General features: G+C 46.1%; 1 protein-coding gene across 3 annotated transcripts in view; it reads right to left on the bottom strand.

Moving 5' to 3' along the window:
- WASF3 (WASP family member 3) overlaps positions 1–14767 on the bottom strand; it is a 90505-nt gene extending 75738 nt beyond the window's left edge. For 2 of the 3 annotated variants that reach the window (XM_030882641.2, XM_060287755.1), the window contains exon 1: positions 14653–14767. The gene's annotated coding sequence lies outside the window, so the exon portion shown is untranslated. Of the gene's footprint in view, positions 1–12088; positions 12220–14652 lie in introns of those variants that run through there. The other variant, XM_060287751.1, reaches the window with a different exon arrangement.
- Between the last annotated feature and the right edge of the window lie 701 nt (positions 14768–15468).

Raw genomic sequence — 15468 nt, 5'->3', positions numbered from 1 at the left:
CATCAGCCCTCAAGAAAAAGCAAGAGAAAGGCTCCCCATTCTGTTAATTTACTGGTCCCCGGTGACTAAGCCATGATGAAGCACCTTTGCTATAATGCTTGCTAGATCTCCATAATCCTGCAAAACCAAGGGTGTCTTTTTTTTTTTTTCCTGGAAGGGAGGGGGATGGTAGGAGAGCACCAGAGGTACCACTTAAAAGTTAGAGATTTAAGTAAACATTAGGAAAAAATGCAGCATCTTCCAGGAGGTCAGAGATTCACTGCCCTGAGCCCAAAAGGAACTTCACTGAACTGAGTTCTCAGGATCTTTCTGAGCAGATCACTTCCTGGTGAGCCGTGGCTTCTGCCCTCCAAACCTTTTCGGGCTCCTGAGGCAGCACCCACACTCCGGATGCCTGTTACCATCCGCTCCCACTATCTGAGGGGAATGAAACGGTCCTGACACAGCCTCCCGACCACAAAGGCAAATTTCAAGAAAGCAAGAGTGGCTTCACAAGACTGTCACAGCTTTAAGGAGGAAGAAGGGACATTCTACAGATTACAGAAGGATAATTTAAAGACAGCTCCCAAGCCCCAGTACAGTGTGTTTAGGGCCACTTTTCTGAAAAACTGCTCAAAGAAGCGACAAAAACAGGAAATATCATCAAATTCATAATTTTAAAAAAATGCTTTTTAATAGAACAAGGAATTTTTAATGAAAACACCACCTAACATAAAAGAACTCTGCTTGGGTTTGAGGATCCCTGGGCCCTGCTTCCCCCTCACCTGTGCCGACTCTGACTACGGCCTTCTCTGCATCTTCTGTGGGACCGTTTTGGGCACAGACAGAATAACAACAGGTGCACAGGAGAAAGGGCCCCCCGCTGCATCAGGTCCTCAGCCAGCACTACCCATTCACCCGCTGCTTGAGGCCCAGGAGCAGTTCTCTGTGTCTCATCCATTAAGGAAAATCATCCTACTTTTTCCCATCCTTGCTTGTCTCTGTTGCCTCTGGAACTTGCCCTCACGTGATCTGGTACCATCTGAATAAAAAGCTCCCGCAGAGGACTGCCGTAGACATCAAATTTGATCACGTAATGAAGACCCCTAACACGTAAATCATCAGACGTGCACTCTTCTGAGGGCTGACACACATCGCCCACACGAACTCTGTCCAAGCCACGGCACCTTAGCTGTTACCCTCTTTTCACTAAGACCCCAGGCTGCAAATTACCACTTAGCATTCATTTCTTTCTGCCCCATTTTTAAACGTCCATAGAGGTGCCCTTCCACAGCTTTCTTAGTGACTAATTATGCCCTCAAGGTATTGACCCTCTTAGGAGATCTGTTAACAGCTAAGAAGGACATCTAGGTTGTTCTGCCCTCTCTTCCAAGGTGTGGTCCCAGGACGCACACACAGGTCTGAAGGTTTCTTAGGAATTTTCTTGCTGTTGCTATTGTTCTTTTTTCTGCCGATTCCTGGGCGATTTTTTACTCTCAGTACAGAAGTCGACCCTTCATTCAGTATTCACGTGGCTTCCTTTATTCCTTCCATCAACTCTGCGGGGCAGGTGCTGTTTTCTTAGACAAGGAAGTCAAGGCTCACGGAAGTTAAGAAATGGCCCCCAAACCACACAGCTAATAAACGGCAAAGCCAAGATGTGACCCCAAATCAGTCTGGCCCCAAACACCGGCTCTTGACTGGGTTGCAATTCTGTCTCTCATCGGGTCTGAGAGGCACTCAATCATCCAGCCCTGTGCACATCCCACTGTGTTCCAGAAACAAGACAGCATTTATTGGAAGTAGGTGAAAAAAAGAAAAGGAAAATAAGAATAGAAGCATTAAATGAGCTAGAAATGAGACACATACAGAAGGCATCCCTTAGATCCTGCACATCTGCTTCAGGTGAGCCACAAATCTGGTTCAAGAACCTGTAAAGGGGAATCTAAGGTTTTACAGAATAGTGTCCACAAGCCACACATCTACCAACTACTAAACCAAAGTGCCTTTACTCCTGATTCTAAGAGCTGGAAGCAATTCCAGCAAACACAGAGTCCACACCTACTGACATCCTATCCCAAAGCAGGGGCTGAATAATCCCCAAGGCATATTCCTCTTTCTTCAATGTTCCAAATGGCCCCTCTGTTCTGATTCCAGAGCCTAGCTGGCATAGCATCATAGCAAATGACTGTCGAGGAAAGAATCTCTAGTAAATGGTCATTAAAAATAAAAAGCCAAGAAGCTCTGATCGTCTTCCATTGATAATGTAAGTTGGGACCCCTTGCCCACAGAGCAGTAGTTTTGTAACTTTTTTTTTTTTTTTAAAACAAAATTTTCACCAGAATGCCAAGCAGCCAGAAGGGAGTAACTCTGGTTGGAACTAGAGTGAAAGCTTCCAACTGATTTCTTCATCATAACTTCTCTGAAACTTGGCAAGTCACTCAGGACTGTCCCCTGCCCTCCCCGACACTTACAGCTAACCCACCTCCTACTGCTTCCTTCAAAGTTTATCGCTTGTTTTCCTTCCAAAAGGAGCAATTAGCAGCAAAAGTGAAACTCGGGGTGGTAAGTCTATTAAATAATACACTTCTTAAACGTACATACAGGATATCTCAGCAAATTAAGAAAACTAAAGCAATACGCAACTTACATATGGCAGCAAGGAAATAGGAGTGACTAAAAAAGTTATAAAACTATGCTAGATTTAACAGTGAGAGCATTAAAACATAATCTTAGGATACAGCATTTACCGTTTATACATCTGGGGGAGAGGGAAGGAAAACATCAAAAAGCTCTGGTCAACTCAAACCTCTCTGGGTTTCTATTTATTCAACTTTCCTAAAATGTGATTTAACTAACTACTGTTCATATCCCTAACACTTCAGGAATTCTGGGAAGTTAAATGTAAATGAAATTTGCCGAACCTTATGATTTATTTTAGTACTTTCATGAGAAGACCAGGATGAATCAAATTTCACTCAATTTAGGAAAAGAAATCACATTCCATTCATCCAGATAAGGAAGGATTCCTCATTCCACCAATGACCAATGCGTGCAAAACAAACATCATCTTTAAAAACAACAGAAAGAAATTCCAAAATTACCAGAAATAATTTGAGGCTGACACTAGAATTAAAGGGGGAAGAAAAAAGTCAACAAGCACCAAAATGTATTAGATGAAATCCAACACTTCAGAAATAATATTTGAATGCTAACTGGACCTACAAACGCATATGCGTCTAATGCTTGGCCGCTTTTATACAAAGCCCGCTGAAAGTGGGAGTCCATTCACCGAGGTTCTTTGAGATGTTCCAGACAGAAACAGCAACTGCGCAAATGTTTAAGCTGCTTTATGCTACAGCACTTCTGAGGGAAAAACAGCATGAAAGCCAACTTTTGAACATATTCATATTAATAAAAACCTATCCCAATACCCTTCTAAATGGAAAACCTTAAGAGGTTATTTTTAAATGCAAATTTACATATTGGAAAGCCAAAAATACGCAGCAAGAAATGACTGGAAATACAGGCATCTCTACTCTTCAACATCTAAGGTTTCGGAAACGCAGTCAATCTAGAAATCACGTGTTTTTCGGCATGATTCAGTTTCATTTTTTCTGGGCTCATTCATTCGTTTCTGATGACCATGCACAATCAGTGGGCACGCTAACCGTTGGGAATGCTGTCTCCTGGTGGAAAAGGGTCATCACAGGGGTGTATATCATGTCTAAAGATCACCGTAAGGTGGGGACAAAGAAGGAGCAAGATACAAAGAGAATAATGCTTTCCTTGTCTTTCATTCTTTTTCCCCCAAAAGTTCAAAGAGACAAAAAAATAATGGTAAACTAGGCACGGTGATAATGGACGTGAGATTTTGTTTTATCTGCAAAACAACCCAAAATATCAATGTCTCCTCAGCGAAAGAGAACTGTTGTTTTCAACCTTATTTCCCATTCTTGGCACTTCAGTTTAGTGTTTGTCTGGAATCAGGCTACTCACCTGTGTAATCCATGGAACGTTAAAATATTTGAATTTTGTCTGTCTATCATCTCAAATTACTCAATAAAAGGAAAGCAAAAAAAAACCAATCATTAAATAATTTGCTTATAATGAATCATAACCAGCCTTCCCCTTCTCTAGCTTGGATATTTTATTGACTTTTGTATTTTAATCTAGTTTCTCTCTTCTTGTTGTTTTACAGTTTCACAATAGAAAGACAGTTCCGCACAACTATCATTCTAAAATTCTATAGTCTAAAACACAGTCAACATAAATAGGTACATAGATGATTTCCATCATTTCCTTTAAACTCATTTCCATTTTTCCTCTCACTTTTAACTTACCAAATCAAATTATTACTGAATAACATTTTAGCCTCAGATAAGCTCTCAAATGTTTCTTTGAAAAGATGACTGTTAATTTCAAAACAAATGCTTTTCACCTCTCTTTAAAAAAATAAAAAGTAAAACACAGTCACAGATCATTTTTCGACAATTTTGAGGTTAAGTTCTACCTAGATGTTAGGAGATTAACAAAACTGACAAACCTTTAGAATGACCACACACACACACACAGAAAAACGAGAAAAATCACACGCTGGTAAAATCAAGAATGAAGAATAGACATTGAGGGGCTTCCCTGGTGGCGCAGTGGTTGAGCGTCCGCCTGCCGATGCGGAGGACACGGGTTCCTGCCCCGGTCCGGGAGGATCCCACATGCCGCGGAGCGGCTGGGCCCGTGAGCCACGGTTGCTGAGCCTGCGCGTCCGGAGCCTGTGCTCCGCGGTGGGAGAGGCCACAGCAGTGAGAGGCCCGCGTACCGCAAAAAAAAGAAAAAAAAAAAAAAAAAAAAGAAGAATAGACATTGATCACTACCAACCAGAAAAACTTCACAAGGATTACGAGGGAATACTCTCAAGAAGTTTATGCCACCAAACCAGACAACTTAGATGAAAAGGAAAAATCCTGGAAACATACAAATTAACAAAACTGACTTAAAAAGAAAGAGATAAGCTGAATAAATGTATAGCAAGTTAAGAGATTGAATTAGTAATTAAAAGTCTTCCCACAGAGAAAACCTCAGGCCCAAATGACTTCACAGGTGAATACCTAAAACAGAAATACCAATCTTTCACAAATTTTTCTAGAAGAGGAAACACTTCCTAACTCATTCTATGAAACCAGTTTTATGCTGACACCAACGCCAGACAAAAATAGCACAAGAAAACTACAGATCAGGGCTTCCCCGGTGGCGCAGTGGTTGAGAGTCCGCCTGCCGATGCAGGGGACGCGCGGGTTTGTGCCCCGGTCCGGGAAGATCCCACATGCCGCGGAGCGGATGGGCCCGTGAGCCATGGCCGCTGGGCCTGCGCGTCCGGAGCCTGTGCTCCGCAACGGGAGGGACCACAACAGTGAGAGGCCCGCCTACTGCAAAAAAAAAAAAAAAAAAAAAACTACAGATCAATATCCCTCATGAATTAGATGCAAAACTACTCAACAAAATATTAACAAATCAAATCTAGAAACACAGAAAAAGAATTACATACCATGAACAAACGGGATTTATCCGAAGAATGCAAAGTTGGTTTAACCTCCAAAACTCAATTAGTACTATATGTCATATTAATAAACGACAATACTACATGGGTGTCTCAACAGATACAGATTTTTCTTTCACAAAATCCAACACCCATTTGTGGTTAAAAACTCCCAACAAAGAATTTAGCATCTATTCATTCACGGTCAGGGCTTTCTATTTAAGACATTTTTCCCTGCTCTAGGCCATGAAGCTACCCTATATTATTTTTTATCTTTCATCTTTAGATCTACAGTCTGTCTGGCATTGATTTTTGTGTATGTTATAAAGTAGGAGTCAAATGTCATCTATGGACATCCATCTCAAGGGTCACACACCAATGACCGAAAAGACCAGCCTTTCCAAACTATTTTACACTTAACATAATCAAATGTCTACAGATGTTTGGTTCTGTTTCAGGTCTTTCTGTTCAGTTTCATTCATCTGTTTGCCCACAGTTGTGACAATACCACATGGTCTAGAATATTACAACTTTATAAACTCTTGATATCTGATAAGTCCTGCCACCTGTTGTTCTTCAAGGGTGTCTTGAAATTCTTTGCCCTCTACATTTATATAAATTCTAGAAACAGATAGTCAATTTCCACCTCCTAAGATTTTTTCATGCTATGGACTAGGGTTGAACAGTATCGATATCAATTTTGGGTGAACGGACATCTCTATATTTAGTCTTTCATACCATGAACATGGTATATTCCCTCTTTTCTTACCTGTTCCTTAAATTCTCTAAATATTTTACGGTTTCCTATGTAAAGGCATTATAAATTTCTTACAAGTTCTATTCCTATATATTTGGATTTTTAATGCTATTATAAGTAGTACCTTTATTAACTTCATTTTCTAATTGTTTACGGCTATAGAGAATCTAGCAACCATGCTAAAGACACACCTTAAGTCTAATAACTTACACGGATTCTTTTGGATGTTTCTGCATACACAATAGTTTCACCTGCATATACTGAATTTTTTTCTTCTTTTCCAACTCTAGTATTTTTTATTTCTTTTTCTTATCTTACTGTGCTGGCAAGAACCTACAATATAATGCTGAATAAATGTGGTAATTACAAGCATCCTTATCTCATTTCCAATTTTAGAAGATAACTTTTCATTATTTCAACACTAATATGATATTTGCTCTATGTTTTCTCACCGATACTCTTCCTAGTTTGCTTAAAAGTTTTTCATCATGAATAGATATTAAATTTTAGTGTTTCCTGCATCTAATGATGACTGTATAGTTTTTTTCTCCATCAATATGGTGAGATGCGTTGGATTTGTTGAATGCTAAACCAACACTGCATTCTAGAATAAACACAAATTGTTCATGATATATTATCATTTTATGTTGATAGATCTAATTGTTATTTTAGGATTTTTGCAAGCATGTTCATGAATGAGACTGTCCTATGATTTTTTTCTTGTAACATCCTTGACAATATTAGATATTAAGATTATGCTGGCCTGGCAGGACTTTCAGGCTCAGAGGATTTTGTCCACCTGCTTCCAAATCTCCTCATACATTCTCCCTCCAAAACATACACAAGGAGAGCAAAAGAATCCACATATGATCTATGCCTTCCAGCATTAATATAGGAGGCAGAATACAACAGCCTTCAAATCATCTGTAAGTGGAGGGATAAACTAACTGAATTCCAGCAGAGCTTCCAACACACACCACTGCAAGCCTGGAGATGCTTCTCGTGCTGAGTCACTGACACGTTGCATTATTCACGTAAGCCCACCACACCTAAAACACCAACTTGGGAGGCTCAGCCATCACCGAAAGTACAGGTTTTGTTGTTTTCATTCCTGATCCTCATGTAGTTTTGATTCTCATTATTTATATACAGCTTCATTATGATGAGTATTTCCTATAAGTTCATTCAAATCTTTATTTAATGGGGGACAAGACAGACAAGCTCCCACCACTTACGTCCAATAAAATCATAAGCATCTCAAACAGTAAAAAATTGCATAAAGTATACATTCCATTAAAAAAAACTGTACATGCAACTTTTACTTATACACAGTTGATCTAAGTTATATCAGTGTCCAAAAAGAGAAAAAATGCTGAGTAAATATTAAAATGCAGGGCAATACTGTTTGTCTCAAATGAAATTTGACTATCAGTAGCAACCAAATAGCCTAAGAAATAAAGCCACAAACTTCTAAACTGCATAGCAGAAAAAGTAGCCATAAGTGTAGTTTAAAAGAAAAATTCTGTCCTAAACCCTTTAATGCCTGAGCCCCAACACAATTCTTCCAAATGATACCCTAAGTTTTGTCATGGCCATAATCTTTTTTTTGGAGGGGCAGAATGGAAGGAACTGGGCATATTGGAAGTGGAAGAAGGCTTTAATTAGCCTGTGTGATGCAGTGGACAAACAGCACAGAAGCTGTGCGTTTTTAATTACAGCTCAGGTAGGGACTTCATTATCGCTGATAAGCCTTGTAACCGTTCAAAATTACAATGCCAATTTTTAAAAAAAGAAGTAACGTTTTAATAATCTTCCTCCCTGGGATATCTCAAAGAACAATTCCCACTTTAGTCAAGCCTTTGGAAACAAAGTTGTTTGCAGTGTGTAATTAAAATCTGAAGGCAGGTGACTGGGGAATTTGGGGGTTTCTGTGACTGCTGGTTTTTAAACCAATAATCAACGTAGTTAACTCTAAAAGGTGTACAAAAACGGGAGACAAATCCTATGGAAAACTAAGAACCAAGATATGTTTTAAATCTACAGGGTTGGTTATAAAACAAATGTTTTCCCATTTCTACTGAAACAGACGAAGGTCCTATTCTGAAAAATTACAATCATGCCCCCCAAATTAAGGTCTTACTTTGCAGAGATGGAAAGTGAATCTATTCCTCCCCTTTCTAGGCTGTGGACAGCCTCGCACAGGATGAGACCAACGTGAGCACAGGCTCTATCTCCTTGCAACCTTCTGGTTAATGTCATCCTCCCTTTGGATTGGACATTTTGCTCCCTCCTGTTTAGACACTATTCCTTCCATGCACCACGGGGAGTAATTCAAATCCATGGCCTCTCCTTAAGCATTCACTCTAACCTGAGGAAAGAATACCACCCAGCAAAGAGTTACAAAGTCAACTGAAAGCTGATATCTGCCTAGGTAATTCCCTAACACAGGACTACATAAGGTAATAGGCAAAAACCAAAACCCCCTGTGTCATACACATATTTTGAGGAGCTGAAAAAATAAGTGTGACATTAGTAGGGCAAGATGACTCAGATCAAGTTTTTAAAATTACATAGTAGGGGTAGTGTTCTGCTTAGGTCATGAATCAAAACTTATGACATATTCAGTCAATGAAAAAGTATCTGTTGAAGCTCTTCTATGGCAAAGAATACACTATTACATCCACTTAGCTGATAAAATACGGCTACACGGGTTGTGGCTCACAGTCAATCACATCCACACTTTTATACTGCAACAGAATTTCACGGAACTGTTCACGTGCACAGAAACAAGTCCCAGCACTCATGGGAGGATGCTATGAGATGAACTAAAATGCAACGGTTGTAGCAGGCGATGCAATCTTTGCATTGCGCTGGAGCACAACTTTTATAGGCCCAACACGGTTTTCAGAAATCAGAAGTACTCAGAGACCAAAGGTCACATCCGCTGGGGGAAGACAATGTGTGTTATCACTGGGAGCTAAGGCTATGACCTAACGAGGTCTTTACCTGAGGTTATCTGACAAAGGCAGACACACCTACGAAACAGACACCGAGATGTCTGGTTGTTGACCAGAAGGGAGTTTATAGTTATGTGAGCTGGACAATCGACCCTCTGCCTCACCTCTCTAGCTTTTGACGACAGGACCTTGGCTGTATCAACACTGTTATCACCAGTAACTAGCGTGATACACAGTAGGCACTCAAACACGTGTGGACCTCCTGAAAAGAACCAGAAAGCAACAACTGAAAGAAAGAAATTAAAATAAATAAAACACTGAAAAAGTTCAAGAATATAGCTGAAGACGTCTTTACATTAGTTTCAAGACCACTGCTCCAGAAGGTCAAAGGGCATCCCAACAAGAGGAGCAAGGGACAATGTCACTCGTCCAAAGTTTAGAAATGATCCCAGATGCTGTGCTCAGGGTCAAGGCCCAGAGGCTCTAGTAGACCTGAAAGGTGGGGAAATACCCTGGGATGTTTGGGATGTTTAAAATTAAAAAAAAAAAAAAGTCAACAGAAGCAAAGAGCTAACCTCAAAGAGAACAGGCACAGGTCGGGGAAGACGAAACAGAACAGGGCAGCTCTAAAGATCAGGCCTGAAATCCGAGTACATGGAAAAATATTCTAATCTAGGGACATCTATTAAGTTAGGAGGATAGGCTCTGACACAAAACAAACAAGACTGGCCTTGAGGTAAGTGGCTGAGAAAGCACTGCCAGGACAGGGCAGCAACGGAGAGGACGTCACAGATAATGTGACCCCAGAGGACACCAGGACCTGGAAACAGACAAGGCTGTGCGCACATAAACCCACCCTTGGAAGGACCACCCACCCTAGGAAAAGCATGCCTTAAAAGGAAAACAGCATCCTAAAAAGTTTGTTTTTAATAAGAGAGAATAAAGTCACTGTTAAAAACATTCCACCCTGCGCCAGACGTTCCTCTCTAGTGAAGGCCCTTCTCTCCTCTTCAAAATCCAGCCTCCCCTGACTGGCTTCACCTCCTTAGCACCACCACCCCTTAATCCACGGCAATAAGGCTCCACTGTGATGCCTCTTGCCAAAATCAGTAATTACATCCTAGGGCTAAAACCAATGGAAATTTTGAAACCACCATCTAGCAACCTCTGTCTAGCAACCTCTCTCTCTTGGTACTTTAATATACACAAGTCCCTCCATTAAAAAAGAAAAGAAGGTCCCCCTTCACCCACCCTCCCCTGTCACCCTTCAGCACCAGCACACTTCGTGGCCCCTGCTCACTAGGAAGCCCTCTTACAAACCAGCCATCTCACTCCTGTCCCCATCACTGTGTCATCACTGCCGTCAGCTATGTTACAATGACCTGGCTGTTATCATCCCTCTTTGCTGACGTTTTCCTGGACCATGGCTTCCCAGACACCCAATCCTTTCAGTCTCAGTGTGGGAGCTTATCTTTTAAACACAAGAGTCCTTCAGATCCCATTCTCCCCACTCCTTTTCTTTACGCATGCTCTGCACAAGCTTCTTGAATCTACTCCATTAACAAAGGCAGAGGTTCTAGAACTTTCTCTTCTCACTGCACCGGTTCGCTCAGCCCTGATTGCAAGGACAAATGCCTACTGAGTAATTGAACCATTAGATACTGCAAATAACAAGTATCTATGTCCTAGCAACTTAGTACCCATTTGAAAACAGCACACTTCAACTGAGAGAAAGTGGGTATTTCACTTCTCCCTTCAGTAAAACACAAACAGCATAATTTCTCACACCTTGGAGTCAGACTGGATAGCACCTCCCCCGTTCCCTGGTCCACACCGATCTGCACGCAGAACAGCAACCAGTGAAACCCCAGCTTTGCAAAGATGATGTCATCAGAAGGAACGTGACATAAACTCCTGGAGAAACCGAGCAGGCAGGTCCCGCAGGGTTGACAGCTGTTTGCACTGCTGAGCGTCCTTCATCGAACTCATACTCCCTGCGAGTTCACTGTGGCAAGCAGTTTGGGAACCGGTGCTGAGAACTCTCACGCGCGTGCCTCCAGTCCAGACACCTCCCAATATCCGGATCCCAGTGCAGCCACTGACCGCTGCGTCCCGCAGGCACCTTGAACTTGACAAGGGCAGCATCTTTCCCCCAAACGGCGGCTGCTCGCTGTCCTGGGGCCTAAGGACGGCCTCACCACCCACCAGCCGCCCAGCCACAACTCGGCACTGCCCTGTGCCCTCGCTCTCCCAGCACACGCGCGCGCACACACGCGCGCCGACCACGCCGTCCTACCCCCTCAGGCTCCCCTCCCTCCAGCCTTGCCCCGCTATCCGTTCTCCAAGGGCACGTCTGACTGCGTCCTTCTTCGGCTCGGAAGGCTCCGGCCGTTTTGGTCACCCAGCAGGGAGGCCAGGCCCCTCCTAACGGGCCTCGCAGGGCCCCGGAGGCCCGGCTCACCCCTCCTCCTGCCACGCGGCACCCCGGCCCCCTCCCCCCACGCAGCCCTAACCTTGGCTCTAGCTGCTCCAAAGCCTCGTGTCCCCGACAGGCCTCTGTACTCTCTCCTTCCCCCCTGGCACTTCTGGGGGCGCTTTCCTCGTCTCTCCGAACCGGGAGCTCGGGTTTCTGGTCATCCTGGGAGCTCCGCGAGGGCCCGTTCGGAGCACACTGCGCCGTGACCAGCGGCTCCCACGGTCGCAGATGCCGCCGAACCGGGAGCTCATCCGGGGCCCACAGAGGCACCTGCCTTGTTCCCCTGTGTCCCCGAACACCCCGTGAACCCTGGAGTTCGCTGAATGAATAAAGCGGGCCAATGAGTGGGTCCGGCCACTCACGGGATGCTCCACGGGCCTCACCGCGGGTTCTGCCTCGGTAGCCGCCGCGTTGCACGCGAACTGTTCGTCTCGGCACACCACGAGCATCCTCAGAGCTGTCGTCTCTTATTTCTGCAATCCCAGGATTGAAATAGCAGCGCCCGGTACTTCGCAGGCATCCACTAAAGGGCTTTTGAATAAAAAAGGTGACTACCCCATGGCATTAAGTGCGGTTACCCCTGGAGAAAGAAACAGGACCAGACGGGGGGCGACAGGACCAGGAGGAAGGGGGAACTCAGACTTCCGGCTCCACTTATCTCTACAGTGACAGTAAATGTATGTTACAACATGCGTTATTTACGCATTGCTGGTCTACGATATTCCTGCATTACCAGCCTTAAATGAAGGCAGGGGTAGAGAACCAGCGGGGACGAGGCATGCATGGGTCCCAACGCCACGAGCAGCTCCCGAGAACATCTGCCCTCTAAGAGGAAAACCAGGCCTTAAGAAAAAAAGAGGACTTAAAAGAGAAGTCGAACATTTGCAGTCTGTCCAGCCATATGGAGGCGCTCCCAAGAAAACATAAGGAATGATAGCAGCCTGTGAGTGAAAAACACAATCTCGAATATTCTCCAGAGAAAGTCCTGGGAACTCTAAAAGACCATTAGCAGTGGCCCACGAGCTATACGTTGAATACTTATAACAGGCAACTATTTCAATCAAAATGTTCCAATAACCAGAAGGTTCCTTGCCACATGAAGGCTTCCATGGGAAGGGTAAGGCGCGTCTACAAGGACACACTGAGAAGAGATGGGTGCTATAATGTTGGCAGGACCGCTCGGCAAAGTGTCTTTTTTCACCTTTATTTTCAGAATTTTGTAAAACTGGGGTAGCACATCATTGCCTATTAGGCCATAAATCTGAGGCAAACAGAGAAAACAATGCTATAATGCAACTTCATGTCAGCAACCAGACATGAAAGAACAATTTTTATAAGGATATAGTTCCAGAACGAGCTTCTTTTCACTGTGTCAAGAAAACAGAGACTACAGGTCAGACGGTAACTATATAAAGCCAACCAAACTTTCCAACCTAGTGAGCTTGAAACATCTGAAAAGACACAACTCTCATGAATATCAATTAAGGAGGTCTTTAAAAAATAAAGAAAAATGAGTATGACGTGGACGCTCTTAGGAAGGAGACCAGACGCACAATGAGAACTGCCTATGGGAAAGGCCAAACCCGGCTTTCTTTCGTTTAACCTCTCAAGTAGATAAAAGAACTAGCTTTAAAGAATCTCTGCATTGTTTCACTGCTAGAAAAGGAAAGTTGGGTAAAGCACGTACAAAAAGAAGCCACCAGCATTCAATAGAATTTGCCCTAGAGGCAATAGAGAAGTAAGTCAATTATAACACTTTGAACCTAGTTTTGACAGAGAAGCAGACATTTTAAGTTTTAGACAAACCTAATTTTTTTTAAGATGCAAAACATTTCTAATGGCTGGCTCCTGCCCTTAAAAAATGTGGATTCCGATTCTTTTCATGCCCCACGACGCATTTGATTTGAAGAGCTTCACAGCAAAAACAGGCCTTTTTAATTGTCAGTTGTTAAAAACGTAATAATTACTGCTGGTAATAACTGAGAATTTAAAATTCATCCCCAAATGAGAAAGAATTCCTATTCCGCCCAATAGCGGCTAAGAAACGAGATGCTCCATTCATCCTTAAACCCACAGCTGAGTTTCTTAATAATTAAGAACTCTGCTCTCCACCAGGGAACTCTCCCTTGCACAGAAGCTGAACCAAGAAGAAATCGCCATTGCCGGTTAAGCAGCACACACGGAACACACACGGAGAGGCAAAGGCTTTCCCCTCACCGAAGCCCCGGCGCGGAGGAGGCACGAGAGCCAGGCCCCGCCGGGAGAACCTCCCGAGAGGACGCATCCCGGCCCGCGGGCCCCGGCGCGCCCAGTCCTCGCGCCCCGCAGCGGGCCGTCGCAGGCTGCCGACCCCTTCCCGGAACCCGGAGCCCAGCCCGGCTACCGAGGCCGGGACCAAGACCACGGGCGCCCGCAGCCCCGGGGGAGGGGGCACCGGCCGCGGGGAGGGCGAAGCCGAGGGGAGAGGGCCGGACCCGGGCGGCGGGCACGCGGGGACTGGGCCAGGTGCGGCGAGACCGCGCGCAGCCCGGAGGGACGCGAGGCTCCTGGACGCGAGGCAGCCCCGGGCCCACGCGTGCGGCGCGGGCCGAGGCCCGGGCGCCACCTGCGGCCGGGATGGCGAGCGCCTGCCCCGCAGCCGGGTGGCGCACACCGGGGCCGGGGGGCGGCGCGGGCGAGAACGGCGCCGGGCCGCGCGGCGACGGCGGGAAGCCCGGGCCGGCGCGGGAGGATGCGCCGGGCTGCAGGGCGGGCGCGGGCGGCGGCGCGGCCGCAGTGGGCCCCACCGCCCGCCCGAGCGCCCGGGCAATGCAGCAAGTTCACTTGGCCGCGGGGCTGCGGGGCCCGCGCCCGCCTCTGCCCGCGGGGCAGCCGCCCAGCCCGAAGCCGAGCAGCGCAGGGGTCAAGGCCGGGTACAGGGAGCCGGCTGGCTGCAGCCCGCACTCACCGGTCCGCGGTTCCGCCGCCGGCGCCGGCGCCGCGCTCTCAGCTCCATGGTCCCGCCGCTTCGCGGCCGCCCGGCGCCCCCACCCCGCACCGCCCCGCACGCAGCGGCGCCAGCGACGCCGCCTCCGGCCCGGCCACGGCCGCGGCCACGCCCCCTCCCGGCGGGGGGCCAGGCCGGAGCGAGAGGGGGGCCCAGCGCCGGCTCCACCAACCAGGGCCGGCTCACCGGCCGCTGCTCCCGGATTGGCGAGCGCCTCGACCAATGGGGGCGCGGCAGGAGTGCGGCGCGTCGGCGCCGGGGGGCGGGGGATTGCGGAGGAGGTGGCTCTAGCCCTTCGTCCTCCGCCCCTGGGGTCGGGCTGAGGCTTTAGCCGGAGTCCCTCCCGGAGTGGACAGGTAGGGATTCTTTGGGCAGAGTTTAGCCTGGGGGCCGTGCAGCACCTCCGCTAACGATGTACCACTGCAGTCCCTTTGGGTTTCCACCCATACTCTAACCTTCCCTGGGTTTGAGGGCTCTTGGAGACAGAGGTCCATCTATCTACCTGTGTGCTGCAGAGTTGAGGGTTCACAACCCTGAGAGGATTACAGCCATGCCCTCGGTTGGTCTTATGCCCTTCTCAAATCCGTCAGCATTCTGCCTGCAGAATCTTCTCATTCCCTCTGCAGATTCCACTCTTCTTTTCCCCCCCGCCCCCGACTTCAGTCTCCGTCCGCCCAAATGTGAGAGAATCCACAATACCTATTAAATACAGGGTATCCCTTAAACTGCCCAGCCAAGCCCCCTGGCAGTGGGACTTGATTGATGACTCGGGGGTAA

The sequence above is a fragment of the Globicephala melas genome, chromosome 18 (genome assembly GCF_963455315.2).
Source record: "Globicephala melas chromosome 18, mGloMel1.2, whole genome shotgun sequence".
NCBI classification, from domain to species: Eukaryota; Metazoa; Chordata; class Mammalia; order Artiodactyla; family Delphinidae; genus Globicephala; species Globicephala melas.
The sequence above is the reverse complement of the archived record's forward strand: the minus strand, read 5'-3'. Positions and strand labels throughout refer to the sequence as shown.